This window comes from Tamandua tetradactyla, chromosome 20 (genome assembly GCF_023851605.1).
Source record: "Tamandua tetradactyla isolate mTamTet1 chromosome 20, mTamTet1.pri, whole genome shotgun sequence".
Classification (NCBI taxonomy): Eukaryota; Metazoa; Chordata; class Mammalia; order Pilosa; family Myrmecophagidae; genus Tamandua; species Tamandua tetradactyla.
Window position 1 is genome coordinate 406,171 of NC_135346.1, and position 15,535 is coordinate 421,705.

The window sequence follows — 15,535 nt, forward strand, 5'->3', positions numbered from 1 at the left end:
ATATATAATCAGTAATTCACAGTATCATCGCATACTTGCATATCATCATCCTGTTCGTTTCTTAGAAGATTTGCATCAATTCAGAAAAAGAAATAAAAAGACAACAGAAAAAATTCATACATACCATACCCCTTCCCCCTCCCTTTCATTGATCACTAGCATTTCAATCTACTATATTTTAATATTTGTTCCCCCGTATTATTTACTTTTATGCCATGTGTTTTACTCATCTGTTGACCAGGTAGATAAAAGGAGCATCAGACACAAGGTTTTCACAATCACACAGTCACATTGTGACAGCAATATCATTATTCAATCATCTTCAAGAAACACGGCTACTGGAACACAGCTCTACATTTTCAGGCAGTTCCCTCCAGCCTCTCCATTATATCTGGAATAACAAGGTGATATCTACTTAACGCGTAAGAATAACCTCCAGGATAACCTTTCAACTCTGCTTGGGATCTCTCAGCCATTGACACTTTATTCTGTCTCATTTCTCTCTTACCCCTTTTGGTAGAGAAGGTTTTCTCAATCCCTTGATGCTGAGTCTCAGCTCATTCTAGGATTTCTGTCCATGTTGCCAGAAAGGTCCACACCCCTGGGAGTCACGTCCCACGTAGACAGGGGGAGGGCGGTGAGTTTGCTTGTCATGTTGGCTGGAGAGAGAGGCCACATCTGAGCAACAAAAGAGGCTCTCTTGGGGGTGACTCTTAGGCCTAATTTTAAGTAGGCTTGACCCATCCTTAGTGGGGTTAAGTCCATATGAACAAACCCCAGAATTGGGGGCTCAGCCTATTTGGTTGCCTCCACTGCTTGCAACAATATCAGGAATTCTCCACATGGGGAAGCTGAATTTTCCCCTTTTCTCGCCATTCCTCCAAGGGGTCTTTGCAAATACGTTTTTATTCACTGTTCAAATCACTCTGGGATTTATCGGGGCATCACTCTGGACAAACCTACAAAATCTCATGCCCTGCCCAAGGTTCCATGTACTTATGGTGTTCAGTTAAGCACCAGCAGGCTTTTTTTAAGTAAATATTTTCAAGAATAAAAAGAGCACGTGATCCATTTAGAAAGTTTGAGGAAAAAACACAGAAAAAGTAAAAGAACGAAAGGAAAAATGCCTTTAAGGCCAACGTGTGGAAGTAAGTGGTTAACATTTTGGTAAACAGCTTTTAGCAGCCCTTTGTTCTCCATATTAATCTCTCAATCACTGTCGCTCTCATTTTGAAAGTATGAAATATTGCAGATACCACTTGTCCTATTTTGTTTTTTCTCCTACTTGAGAATATGCCTTGAACATTTGAATTTGCCAACAGATATTTTCTAGCGTCAGTACATATCATCAATTTGTAAAACATATTTAACTAAATTAGGCTTATTTATGTAAATGTTTATATAAGCCTCTATTGTTAGCTATATTTATTATTTCCAGTTTTTTCTCCATTAACACCCTTGTAACTGTATTCCTGAAGATTTTCTTAAGTTGGTTAAAGGACTGGTAGAATTCTAAAGTGTTTGACCTAGTTGCCTAGTAGTCTTTCAGGTATATTTTGCAGTTTATATTTCCATAAGCAGTTTGTGAGAATATGTGCTACCCATCCCTGCCTACTCTGGATTTTAAAATATATACCTTTAATTTACTTAGTGGGGAAAATACTATTTTTTGTGTGTAATTTTGGTCAGAAAACCAAATATAATAGAAGAAAATGTTATCTTGATGTAATTTTAATTAATTATAAATAACATGCATAAAATGCAGGATTCCCAAAGAGCGCTTCACCACCAATACCTTGCATTGGTGTGGAACATGTGTTATGATGATGGCACATTTTTATAATTGTATAATAAGTCCATGGTTTAATTTAGGGTTCACTATTTATGTAGTGTAGTTCTGTGGATTTTTTTATGATTTTCTAGTGTTACCATATAAACAATCTAACATATCTCCCTTTAATCATATTCTGATATATATTTCAGTGTTGTTAATTGCATTCACATTGCCTGTGCTGCCATTGCAACCATCCATCACCAAGACATCCATCATTCCAAATAAGAACCCTGATGGTGTAGTCCTTATCTTCCCTCTCCCTATCCCCACGCTGGCCATCCCCTGATAACCGTTTGTGCTGGTTTGAATCTGTCAGTCATGTACCCCAGAAAAGCCATTGTTCTAGTTTGCTAGCTGCCGGAATGCAACACACCAGAGACGGATTGGCTTTTAATAAAAGGGGATTTATTTTGTTAGTTCTTCAGAGGAAAGGCAGCTAACTTTCCACTGAGGCTCTTTTCTTACATGGAAGGCACAGGATGGTCTCTGCTGGTCTTCTCTCCAGGCCCCTGGGTTCCAATAACTTTCCCCGGAGTGACTTATTTCTGCATCTCCAAGGGCCTGGGCTGAGCTGCGAGTGCTGAGATGAGGAATGCTGAGCTGCTTAGCAGTGCTACGTTGCAATCTCTCATTTAAGCACCAGCCAATTAAGTCAAACGTCACTCATTGCAGCAGACACGCCTCCTAGCCGACTGCAGATGTAATTGGCAACAGATGAGGTTCACGGACCATTGGCTTATGTCCGCAGCAACAAGATTAGGTATGCTCGCCTGGCCAAGTTGACAACTGAATCTAACTAACACAGCCATGTTCTTTAATCCTCATTCAGTATTGCTGGGTGGGAGCTTTTTGATTGTTTCCATGGCACTGTAACCTGCCCATTTGTGGGTGGTAACTTTTGATTGAATGGTTTCCGTGGAGACTTGCCTCCACCTATTCTAGGTGGGTCTTGATTACTTTACTGGAAGCCTATAAAAGACAGATTCAGAGAGACCAGAGAAGGGCAACAAAACTCCACAGAACAGAGTCCACCAGCCAGTGAATTTTGGAGATGAAGGACAATGCCTCCTGGGGAGCTAGCGAGGAAACTAGCAGATGATGCCATGTTCACCATGTGCCCTTCCAGCCAAGAGAGAAACCCTGACCATGTTTGCCATATGCCTTTCCATTTGAGAAAGAAACCCTGAACTTCATCAGCCTTGAATCAAGGTATCTTTCCCTAGATGCCTTAGCTTGGACATTTCTATAGACTTGTTTTAATTGGGGCATTTTCTTGGCCTTAGAACTATAAACTAGCAGTTTATTAAATTCCCCTTTTTACAAGCCACTCCATTTCTGGTATATTACATTCTGGCTGCTAACTCACTAGAATAGCATGCTTCTTCATGAGTTTCTCTAGGGTTTGCATATGATTGGGAATACATGAATACTTTCCCAGACATACATGGCTATTGATAGTTTTAAAGGAATGATTTTCTAGGCCACAATTTCCAATTGCACTCTCTCCCTGCATCAGAGAGGTCCTCTCTCTCTCTCCTTTATCCCCTTTCAAAATAACCTTTCTCGAGCTAACCGGAGGACTCTAAAATACTAGTATCTAGGATGTAAAAATATTTGGGGCACCATACTAAGAGTTCACTGGGAGTATTGTTTTCCAGGAAGCCTTCTCTACTGATTAATGAAAAGATTCTAAGACATGAAACTTCACTGTTTTTAGTCATGTTTCTTTTAACGGTGAAACATTGAGTTAGAAATGGGGTATAAGGGCCCATAGGAGACTCTGAAATGAGGTATTTCAGCAGGTGGGAGTGATAGTCATTTTCTTTTTACAGTCCCATCTCATCTATTCCAGAAAAACTATCATAATGCACTTCTTTTGAGGGAGAATATGGTAAAAACAAAACAAAGAGGGCTCTAGTAAAAAAAAAAAATCTTTAAATACCCCCTCCACACAAATTTCATATGTAAGCATTACCCTTCAAAAAGAGATGATGTAGAATTATTTTAAAATGGATGCATGCCAGAGGACCCGGGTTTGATTCCTGGTGCCTGCCCATGTTAAAAAAAAAAAGGATGCAAACAAAACAGAACTAACTGTAGTGGGCTTAACTGCTCATGTCAACTCTGCCTTCAGCTCTGTTCAATACTCATTCACTTAAGGAGGGCTCATTAATTGGCAAGAATGGCAACAGCCACAACTATATGTTAATTATGCTCGTTATTCTGTTCCTTCCCAATACTCTTATTGTACAGCAAAATGCAAATTTTTAAGTGTACATCTTCATAAATGTTTATAAATTTCACTCCAATTAAGACATGGAACATTCCCATCAACCCTGATACTTCCAACAAGCTACTTTCCTCTCAATCAGAAACAACCACTCTTCTTATTTCTCTCACCAGCAATTAGTTTTGTCTGTTCTAGAATTCATACAATATTTCTAGAATATATGTAGACTCATACAATATGTACGTTTTTGTAGTTTGGCTTTTATCACTCAACATAGTAGTTTTGAGAATTGTCCCTTGCTCTGTGCATTATTAGTTCTTTCCTTTTTGTGTAGTATTTCGTTGTACAGATAATACAGTTTATTCACTTGATGGACATGTGGATTGTTTTTAGGCTATTATGAATAAAGCTGATGTGAACACTATTTTACTAATATTGTGGAAAGCATATATTTCATTTCTCTTGGGTAGGTATCTAAGAGCAGAATTGCTTGTTGTGGGGTAGGTGATGTTTAACTTTGTAACAAACTGCCAGTTTTCCAAAGTGATTTATCATTTTATACTCCCAAGAACAACATATGAGAGTTCCAGTTGCTCCACTCCCCAGCATTTGGTATTGTTAGTCTTTTTCATTTTAATCATTTTACTGAATGTATAGTTGTATCTTATTGTAGTTTTAATTTGAGATTTCTCTGATGATTAATGATGTTGAACACCTTTTCATGTGCTTATGTACCATTATTATATCTTCTTTTGTGAAATATCTGTTTGTTTTAGTTTGTTAATTTTGCTGGAAATGCTGTATATCAGAAATGGGGTTGACTTTTATAAGAGGAATTTATGAGGTTTTAAGGCCATAAAAATATCCAAACTAAGGCACCCAGAGAAGATACCTTGACTCAAGAAAGGGCCAATGATGTTCGGGGTTCCTCTTTCAGTTGGGAAGGCATATGGTGATGTCTGCTAGCTTCCTCTCCTGGCTTCAAATAGCTTCCCCAGGGGCATTTTCTTTCTGCATCTCCAAAGGTCTCTGGCTATGTGGGCTTTGAGCCTTTTTCTAAAATGGTTCCCACTTAAAGGACCCTAGTAAGCAACACACCTTGAATGGGTGAAGATACATCTCCATGGAAACCACCTATCCCAATTGTGTGGGTCACATCTCCAAGGAAACAACTTAGAAAGATCCCACCCAGTAATATTGAATCAGGATTAAAGAACCTGGCTTTTCTGTAGTATACAACAGTCTCAAACTGGCACACTGCTCAAGTCTCTTTCAAGTCACTATCACACTTTTAAAGGCATCTATGAAATATGGTTTATTTGCTAGCAAGGGATAGAAGCAGAACTCAAGAGAATCAGGAATTACAGTGATGCTGCGTGTTTTTTGTATCCTCCCAGCCATTAGTTAAATTTCACTAAACCTCTAGCTGCAATTTTACTTTGTTCTTAGCCTTTTGGTCAAATTAAAGTTAATTTAGCTTCTCTTAGCCTTTTCTTGATAAATTTGCTTGTCTCAAACAATGATTCTAGAGGTGGTCTATGCCTCTGAAAGGCCAGGCTGTTTTATCAATTAGCAGACTCATATGTACTAATACCAATTACCTCATGCTGCTAAGAACTTTTATCTAAAAAAATAGTTCACCTGAACAGGAGCTCTGTATTCTCATTATATGCTGGGTTTATCATTGTTCAGCTATGAAACTGAATTGTGGCGCAATTTTGTATCTTCAGCCAACAGCTCAGGTATAAGGAAGAAGGGCTTACATGAGAAAGGTGCCAGGTCATTTTGGCTTAGAAACCCTAGCTCCACCAGCTCCAACATCTCTTGTAACAACCTATGAGTATAGTTTAATTTCCAAGTTTCCTACAAGGGACTTGTCCAGTCCTGATGCAATTTAGCAATCAGGAGTCATTTTTATCATAAGGAGTATTGTCTAGTGATGCTGATACATGTTCTTGGCAGGTTACCAAGAAAATCAAAACTTAGTAAGATTGATTAGGAACACAGGTAACATATTTTCTCGGTAGAAAATTGAATAGAGGTAGTAGACTAATTCAAGGTCAGTATTTTTACAGACAGGAAGAAAGGATATTGTTAACTATCATCTGTCCTCTTGATCTCTTGTTCACTTGTTTTCTAACACTTTGTTCCTAGTGGTGACATCTTACAAAACTGTAGTACAATATCATATTGGTTAGCCTTTTTTTTTTTTTTTTTTTTTTTTTTTTTTTTTTTTTTTTAAGGAAAGACAGAGAGAAGGAAGGAAGGATAGAAGGAAGGAAGGGAGGAAGAAAGGGAAACATCTTTTAAACATTTTCTTGTTTTATTGTATTTTGTTTCTCCGTTTTTGTTACATGGGCTGGGGCCGGGAATCGAACCGAGGTCCTCCGGCATAGCAGGCAAGCACTTTGCCCGCTGAGCCACCGCGGCCCGCCTTAGCCTTTTTATATACAAAAGAAGATGATTATGCACACATAATCACTAGGTTTTGTATTGTTCAATAGGCCATTAATGTTCCTTTTATTTTTTAAAAGAATTAGATACTTATTTTGGTCAAAATAATTTCATAGTGTCTATAATATTTTTAGAGGCAATTTACTACCAAGTAACAATAAGACAGCATTTAGCACAAGCAAACATGTATTGACAGAATTAGCATATCAAATATGAATACATTATCACTTTCATCCCCTTTAGCAAGTGTCTTTCTTAAGTATCTCAAACTTAGCATGTTTGCAATTTGTTATTTTATGTTCTTTCCAAAACCAATTTTGCCTTTTTACTTCTGCTAATGGTACCTACATCTTTTTAGCTACTCAGGTCAAAAACTTCAGATTTTCTTTGATCTCTCTTTTCTCATAGGCCACACTGATCTATTTATAAATTTAAGGCTTTTCCACATTTGAAAACAAAAACATATCTCAGACAAAAATGAACAAAGTTCTGCCTATATCCTTCTGTTTGAATTATTAAAATAGGCAAGAAAGTTCACGTTGTATATATGTTTCAACAATTAAAAAGAGAGAGAGACTAAAGAGAATAAATAAATGCAATACATGGTCCTTGGTGATGGAGTAGATCTAATAATGTAGGAAAAAAATGCCCAGAAAGATATTTTTAGGAACATGAAAAAATTAGATAATGGACTGTAAGCTTTATGTCAATGTTAAATATCCTGAACTTGATAACTGCACTTCAGGTTGTTACATAAGTGAATATCCTAGTTCTTAGAGGAAGTACATGGATTATTAAGCGTTCAGGGATCATGATGTATACAATCTATTCTCAAATGTTTAGAAAATAAATGACTAGATAGATAAACGCACTAGATAGATAAACAGATAGATTTTAGGTTGAATTATGTACCCCAGAGAAAAAGCATATTCTTCATCCATTCCTGTGAACCTATTGTAAACAGGACCTTTTGAAGATGTTATTTTTAGTTAAGATATGACCCAACTGGGTGAGATTAGTCCTTAACCCTATTACCAGCAGCTTTATGAAGTGAAAGCTACGTGGAGGACGAGAAGCTGAAAGTCAGCAAGACAGGAGAAGCCACCGTTAGTGAATTGCCATGTGGCAGAAAAGCCAAGGACACAGAGACTGCTGGCCGCCAGTCCCAGAAGCACCACAGTCTCCAAGGAGAAAACATCACCTTGCTGATGCATAGATTTTGTACTTCTAGCCTCAAAACTTGTGAATCAATATTCCTGTCATTTAAACCAACCTATTTTTGTGATTGCATCTGGGAAACTAAGACACAGAAAGAAAGAGAAGGAAGGAAAGGGAGGGAGGGAAGAAGAAAGATAATACAAATGTGGTAAAATGTTAAAAGTTGGTGAATCTGCTACTATGCAAGAGGTTGGGGGTTGATTCCAGGCCCATGCAGTCAAAAAAAAAAAAAAATCGGTGGACCTGATGTCTGGATGGGGGATATGTTGGAGTTCTTTGTGTGGGTTCTGTATTATTTTTGCGCTTGTCCTGTAAGTTGGCAATTATTTCAAAATTAAAGTTTATTTTTTTAAAAATACCATTTTTATAGCCTCTATATAGCCTGATTTTTAGCTATTGCTATTTTTTTCTTAGTCTGCATTTCCTAGTTTTCCCCCCAGGTGGCAGCAGACAACATTGGTCAGATTCCACAATGAGCTTGTACAGTCGCAGACCAACTTTGTCAAAGTTCTTGATGGGCTCCTCAGATTACCTACATACACATAGACTCAAGCACCTCTGCAGGGCTGATGTCAGGATCATGTTGAGCTGCAGTCGATGTTTCACAGCTGCCCTGTCAGTCAGGCTGTTTTGCAGTCCCATCCAGCGCTCTGTACAACCAGCACAGCATTTCCTCTTTCCCTCTTGCATTTTCCTGTGGCCCAGTACTCTTGGGTGCTTTTCTGAGTGGATTGAAAGTCAAAGGGAACCCATCAGTTTCATATATAGTGTCACATATTTGATACCAGCTTGTCTTCCAGCCATGCATGGTCGTCTGGGTTTACCTGTTACTGTCTCTCATATCCATCCAAGTAATGGGGCAAGGTGTACTTCCCAGGTGCAGCACTCAGATGTTTTCAAGTGGGGATGAGCTTAAGTGTGCCAGGAGTTACCAATTGGTCCCATCCCTTTCATTTGAATAAAAAAAAACTTGCGGTCTTCTGGCTTCTGTGCCCACTTTGCCTCTTGCAGCCCTCGTTACATTTTCATCTTTCCCAGCCATCGAGGGCACAGTTTTGGACAAGTCTGCTTCAATGGTGGTCTTTCTCTTGGTATAAAGTTAGTCTCATTCCAGTCTTCCTTAGTTTTTTTCATTAGATTTAGCTCTGACTTTTCCCCTGAAAATATCTGAGACCATAAGCAATAACCAGGTTATCATTTTGCTTTTTGGACATATAATTGAAATTATTGCCATTTAATGAGAGAGTTTTCTATGCTTTATTAAGAAGGCTAATCTTGTATATTATAATATATTGAATTATATTGTATATTCTATATTGGTAATTATTTTCTTATCTGAGGTCACCAGAGAGTGTGTACTTTGTAACAGAACGGCCATTATGAGAGATTTCTCTTATAAAATAGTGAAATCTGTGTGGACACTGCTCACTGCTCCAAGGGTCCTAGAACATAATCTCAATTCCAAAAATCTGTATGAATGTGCTTTATATGACAGAAAAAGAATGTTTTTTTTCATCATGCCTGAAGAGAATCAGGAGTTTTGGTGATGCTGAAACCAGGGTTGTGAAGATTTTCTCCTGTGTTTTTTTCTAGAAGCTTTGTAGTTTTATCTCTTACATTTAGGTCTATGGTTTATTTTGTGTTGTTTATGTGGTATGAGATAGAGATTGAGGTTCACTTTACCCTCATGTGGAAATTTAGTTATTTATAGCACCACTTGTGGCAAAGGCTTCCTTTTCCCAGTGAATTTTCTTGCTGTGTTTGTCAAAAATCCAGATTTCCACTTTCAGCCACGATGAAGTAATTGAAACCAAATTTGCCCTTCCACTGACAAATGGACTGGACAAGATGTATGAAACAGTGATTTCAGGATGCTGGATATCAGGCAGTGAAGAAGTGATTCCTTAGAAAAGGGAAACAAATGACATGAGCCCAATGATTATATCTGCTTCCTGCCTTTGGAGTGTCCAGGCCCTGCTAGAGGAAATGGGAACCTGGTGCATTCCTTGAGTGAGAGAGGGCTTTGAGATTTCAGGGACTGGAGAAGAAATGCTTTAGACATCTGCACAGGGTCCCACTCAAATATTTGACTGGTTAATGATCAGCATCTATATATAGAAAGGCTGTCCTAAACAATATCTGGTGCTCACAGAGGGCCAGGAATAATGCCTATTCCCAAAAATCTATACACAGGCTAAAAAATTCACGATTCACAAAGTACTGGGTGAATGCATAGAGAGGCCTTATCTCAGAACTGGGAAGTGATTAGCTTTAGACTCAGCACTGCTCCGGTATGAACCAACAAATATTAGAAAGAAGTACTGGGTGAATGCATAGAGAGGCCTTATCTCAGATGTGGGAAGTGATTAGCTTTAGACTGAGCACTGCTCTGGTATGAACTAACAGATACTAGAAAGAAGTACTGGGTGAATGCATAGAGAGGCCTTATCTCAGAAGTGGGAAGTGATTAGCTTTAGACTGAGCACTGCTCTGGTATGAACTAACAGATACTAGAAAGAAGTACTGGGTGAATGGATAGAGAGGACTTTTCTCAGAAGCGGGAAATGATTAGCTTTAGACTGAGCACTGCTCTGGTATGAACTAACAGATACTAGAAAGAAGTACTGGGTGAATGCATAGAGAGGCCTTATCTCAGAAGTGGGAAGTGATTAGCTTTAGACTGAGCACTGCTCTGGTATGAACTAACAGATACTAGAAAGAAGTACTGGGTGAATGCATAGAGAGGCCTTATCTCAGAAGTGGGAAGTGATTAGCTTTAGACTGAGCACTGCTCCGGTATGAACTAACAGATACTAGAAAGAAGTACTGGGTGAATGCATAGAGAGGCTTTATCTCAGAAGTGGGAAGTGATTAGCTTTAGACGGAGCACTGCTCCAGTATGAAGTAACAGGTACTAGAAAGAAGTACTGGGTGAATGCATAGAGAGGCCTTATCTCAGAAGTGGGAAATGATTAGCTTTAAACTGAGCAATGCTCCGGTATGAACTAACAGATACTAGAAAAAAGCCATAAGGGTCACAGTGGCACAGTGGCAGAGTTCTTGGCTGACATGCCGGAGACCTGGGTTCATTTCCCATTGCGTGCCAATGTAAAAAAAAGAGAAAAAAAATGCTGGTTGAGATGAGCTACCAGCATTGCAAAAAAAAAAAAAAAAAAGAAGAAGCCCTGAGAGATCAAACTATTTACCTGTAAATTGATTACATCTCAGAACAAAGCTCAAGAATATTTGTAGGAATAGAGAAACATATCTCTAACACTCAACAAGGTAAAATTCCCATTGACATCTAACAAAAGTCTACTACATGTGCAACGTAGGAGGAAATGCACATGGAATAGAAAATAATAAGAAAATGGTATCTGGAAAATCCGAAAATATTTGGAAATAAGTGATATACCTCTAGATCACCAAAGGCTCGAGGAAGAAATCATAACGAATATTAGAAAATATTTTCAACTTAATAATTCTTAAAACACAATATTGAGGCCCACACCCCACAGCAGCGGACCCGCCCGCCCTCCTCTCCCCTCTTCCGCCTTCACCGGCTCCTCCGCCACCAGCCTCGACAGCCTTGCCACCCTCACCTTTCCTCCTCCAGAACAGCTACTGGGGGAGTGGAGATAATACAGAGCAGCTCCCAGAGCCACGAGGGAGATCAAAGTGACGGCGTACCCCATCCTGGAATGGCTGACTATCTGGGAGAACCAGCTCCGGTGAGATCACCAAGGGGCACGGGCTTTCCTGGGTGGGACGGCAAGCGACCGGAGTCCCTCCCTTCCACCTTCCCAGGCCAGCTGGTAGAATTGGACAGGCGGTCCCCTTAGGCCGCGGCGGCTGGTGCCCGCACCACGTGAGGCCCCCCGGACCAACTGAGAGAGTTGGGTCGGAAATCCCCAGACTGCGGAGAACAGTGACCGGGGGATCCCTTCCAAACACGTGACTCCCCCGTCCAGCTGGGAACAGTGCACTCTCCCGGGCTGCGACAGCTGGTGCCCTCCCGCCACGCTTGGCGCCCCGGGCCGACTAGCTAATTCGGCCGGACGCTCTCCCGTGCTGCGGCGGCCAGCGACCCTCCCCGCATTCGGAACCCCAGGCTGGCTGGCACTCTTCCAAGATGCTTCGGCTGCTGAACCTCCCGTACGACGAGAATTTTCCAGAGTTAAAGGACCCACAGCAACTTTCACTGGTGGAACCCGTAGACAAACGTGTGCCACAAGTGCCACCTACTGGGCAGGATAAGAAAAACAGAACCCAGAGATTGCACAGAAAAATCTTTCAACCTGTGGGGTCGAACACCCAGGGAAATCTGACTAAATGCCCAGACGCCAGCAGAAGATAACGGATCACGCTCAGAAAATTGAACATATGGCCCAGTCAAACGAACAAACCAATAGTTCAAATGAGATACAGGAGCTGAAACAACTAATGCTGAATATACGAACAGAAATGGAAAACCTCTTCAAAAACGAAATCGATAAATTGAGGGAGGACATGAAGAAGACATGGGCTGAACATAAAGAAGAAATAGAAAAACTGAAAAAACAAATCACAGAACTTATGGAAGTGAAAGATAAAGTAGAAAAGATGGAAAAAACAATGGATACCTACAATGACAGATTTAAAGAGACAGAAGATAGAATTAGTGATTTGGAGGATGAAACATCTGAATTCCAAAAAGAAACAGAAACTATCCGGAAAAGAATGGAAAAATTTGAACAAGGTATCAGGGAAATCAAAGACAATGTGAACCGTACAAATATACGTGTAGTGGGTGTCCCAGAAGGAGAAGAGAAGGGAAAAGGAGGAGAAAAACTAATGGAAGAAATTATCACTGAAAATTTCCCAACTCTTATGAAAGACCTAAAATTACAGATCCAAGAAGTGCAGCGCACCCCAAAGAGATTAGACCCAAATAGGCGTTCTCCAAGACACTTACTAGTTAGAATGTCAGAGGTCAAAGAGAAAGAGAGGATCTTGAGAGCAGCAAGAGAAAAACAATCCATCACATACAAGGGAAACCCAATAAGACTATGTGTAGATTTCTCAGCAGAAACCATGGAAGCTAGAAGACAGTGGGATGATATATTTAAGTTACTAGAAGAGAAAAACTGCCAGCCAAGACTCCTATATCCAGCAAAATTGTCCTTCAAAAATAAGGGAGAAATTAAAACATTCTCAGACAAAAAGTCACTGAGAGAATTTGTGACCAAGAGACCAGCTCTGCAAGAAATACTAAAGGAAGCACTAGAGTCAGAAACAAAAAGACAGAAGAGAGAGGCATGGAGAAAAGTGTAGAAAGAAGGAAAGTCAGATATGATATATATAATACAAAAGCCAAAATGGTAGAGGAAAATATTATCCAAACAGTAATAACTCTAAATGTTAATGGACTGAATTCCCCAATCAAAAGACATAGACTGGCAGAATGGATTAAAAAACAGGATCCTTCTATATGCTTTCTACAGGAAACACATCTTAGACCCAAAGATGAATATAGGTTGAAAGTGAAAGGTTGGGAAAAGATATTTCATGCAAATAACAACCAGAAAAGAGCAGGAGTGGCTATACTAATATCCAACAAATTAGACTTCAAATGTAAAACAGTTAAAAGAGACAAAGAAGGACACTATATACTATTAAAAGGAACAATCAAGCAAGAAGACATAGCAATCATAAATATGTAGGCACCGAACCAGAATGCCCCAAAATACGTGAGGAATACACTGCAAACACTGAAAAGGGAAATAGACACATATACCATAATAGTTGGAGACTTCAATTCACCACTCTCATCAATGGACAGAACATCTGGACAGAGGATCAATAAAGAAATAGAGAACCTGAATATTACTATAAATGAGCTTGACTTAACAGACATTTATAGGACATTACATCCCACAACAGCAGGATACACCTTTTTTTCAAGTGCTCATGGATCATTCTCAAAGATAGACCATATGCTGGGTCACAAAGCAAGTCTTAACAAATTTAAAAAGATTGAAATCATACACAACACTTTCTCGGATCATAAAGGAATGAAGTTGGAAATCAATAATAGGCGGAGTGCCAGAAAATTCATAAATACATGGAGGCTCAACAACACACTCTTAAACAACAAGTGGGTCAAAGAAGAAATTGCAAGAGAAATTAGTAAATACCTAGAGGCAAATGAAAATGAAGACACAACATATCAAAACTTATGGGACGCAGCAAAGGCAGTGCTAAGAGGGAAATTTATTGCCCTAAATGCCTTTATCAGAAACGAAGAAAAGGCAAAAATGCAGGAATTAACTGTCCACTTGGAAGAACTGGAGAAAGAACAGCAAACTAATCCCAAAGCAAGCAAAAGGAAAGAAATAACAAAGATTAGAGCAGAAATAAATGAAATTGAAAACAATAGAGAAAATCAATAAGACCAGAAGTTGGTTCTATGAGAAACTCAACAAAATTGATGGGCCCTTAGCAAGACTGACAAAAAGAAGAAGAGAGAGGATGCAAATAAATAAGATTAGAAATGGAAGAGGAGACATAACTACTGACCTCACAGAAATAAAGGAGGTAATAACAGGATACTATGAACAACTTTATGCTAATAAATACAACAATTTAGATGAAATGGACAGGTTCCTGGAAAGACATGAACAACCAACTTTGACTCAAGAAGAAATAGACGACCTCAACAAACCAATCACAAGTAAAGAGATTGAATTAGTTATTCAAAAGCTCCCTAAAAAGAAAAGTCCAGGACCAGACGGCTTCACATGTGAATTCTATCAAACATTCCAGAAAGAATTAGTACCTACTCTCCTCAAACTCTTCAACATAATCGAAGTGGAGGGAAAACTACCTAATTCATTCTATGAAGCCAACATCACCCTCATACCAAAACCAGGCAAAGATATTACAAAAAAAAGAAAACTACAGACCAATCTCTCTAATGAATACAGATGCAAAAATCCTCAATAAAATTCTAGCAAATCGTATCCAACAACACATTAAAAGAATTACACATCATGACCAAGTAGGATTCATCCCAGGTATGCAAGGATGGTTCAACATAAGAAAATCAATTAATGTAATACACCATATCAACAAATCAAAGCAGAAAAGTCACATGATCATCTCAATTGATGCAGAGAAGGCATTTGACAAGATTCAACATCCTTTCCTGCTGAAAACACTTCAGAAGATAGGAATACAAGGGAACTTCCTTAAAATGATAGAGGGAATATATGAAAAACCCACAGCTAATATCATCCTCAATGGGGAAAAATTGAAAACTTTCCCCCTAAGATCAGGAACAAGACAAGGATGTCCACTATCACCACTGTTATTCAACATTGTGTTGGAGGTTCTAGCCAGAGCAATTAGGCAAGAAAAAGAAATACAAGGCATCAAAATTGGAAAGGAAGAAGTAAAACTATCACTGTTTGCAGACGATATGATACTAAACGTAGAAAGCCCAGAAAAATCCACAACAAAATTACTAGAGCTAATAAATGAGTACAGCAAAATAGCAGGCTACTAGATGAATATTCAAAAATCTGTAGCTTTTCTATACACTAGTAATGAACAAGCTGAGGCAGAAATCAAGAAACGAAGCCCATTTACAATCGCAACTAAAAGAATAAAATACCTAGGAATAAATTTAACTAAAGAGACAAAAAACCTATATAAAGAAAACTACAAAAAACTGCTAAAAGAGATCACAGAAGACCTAAATAGATGGAAGGGCATACCGTGTTCATGGATTGGAAGACTAAATATAATTAAGATGTCAG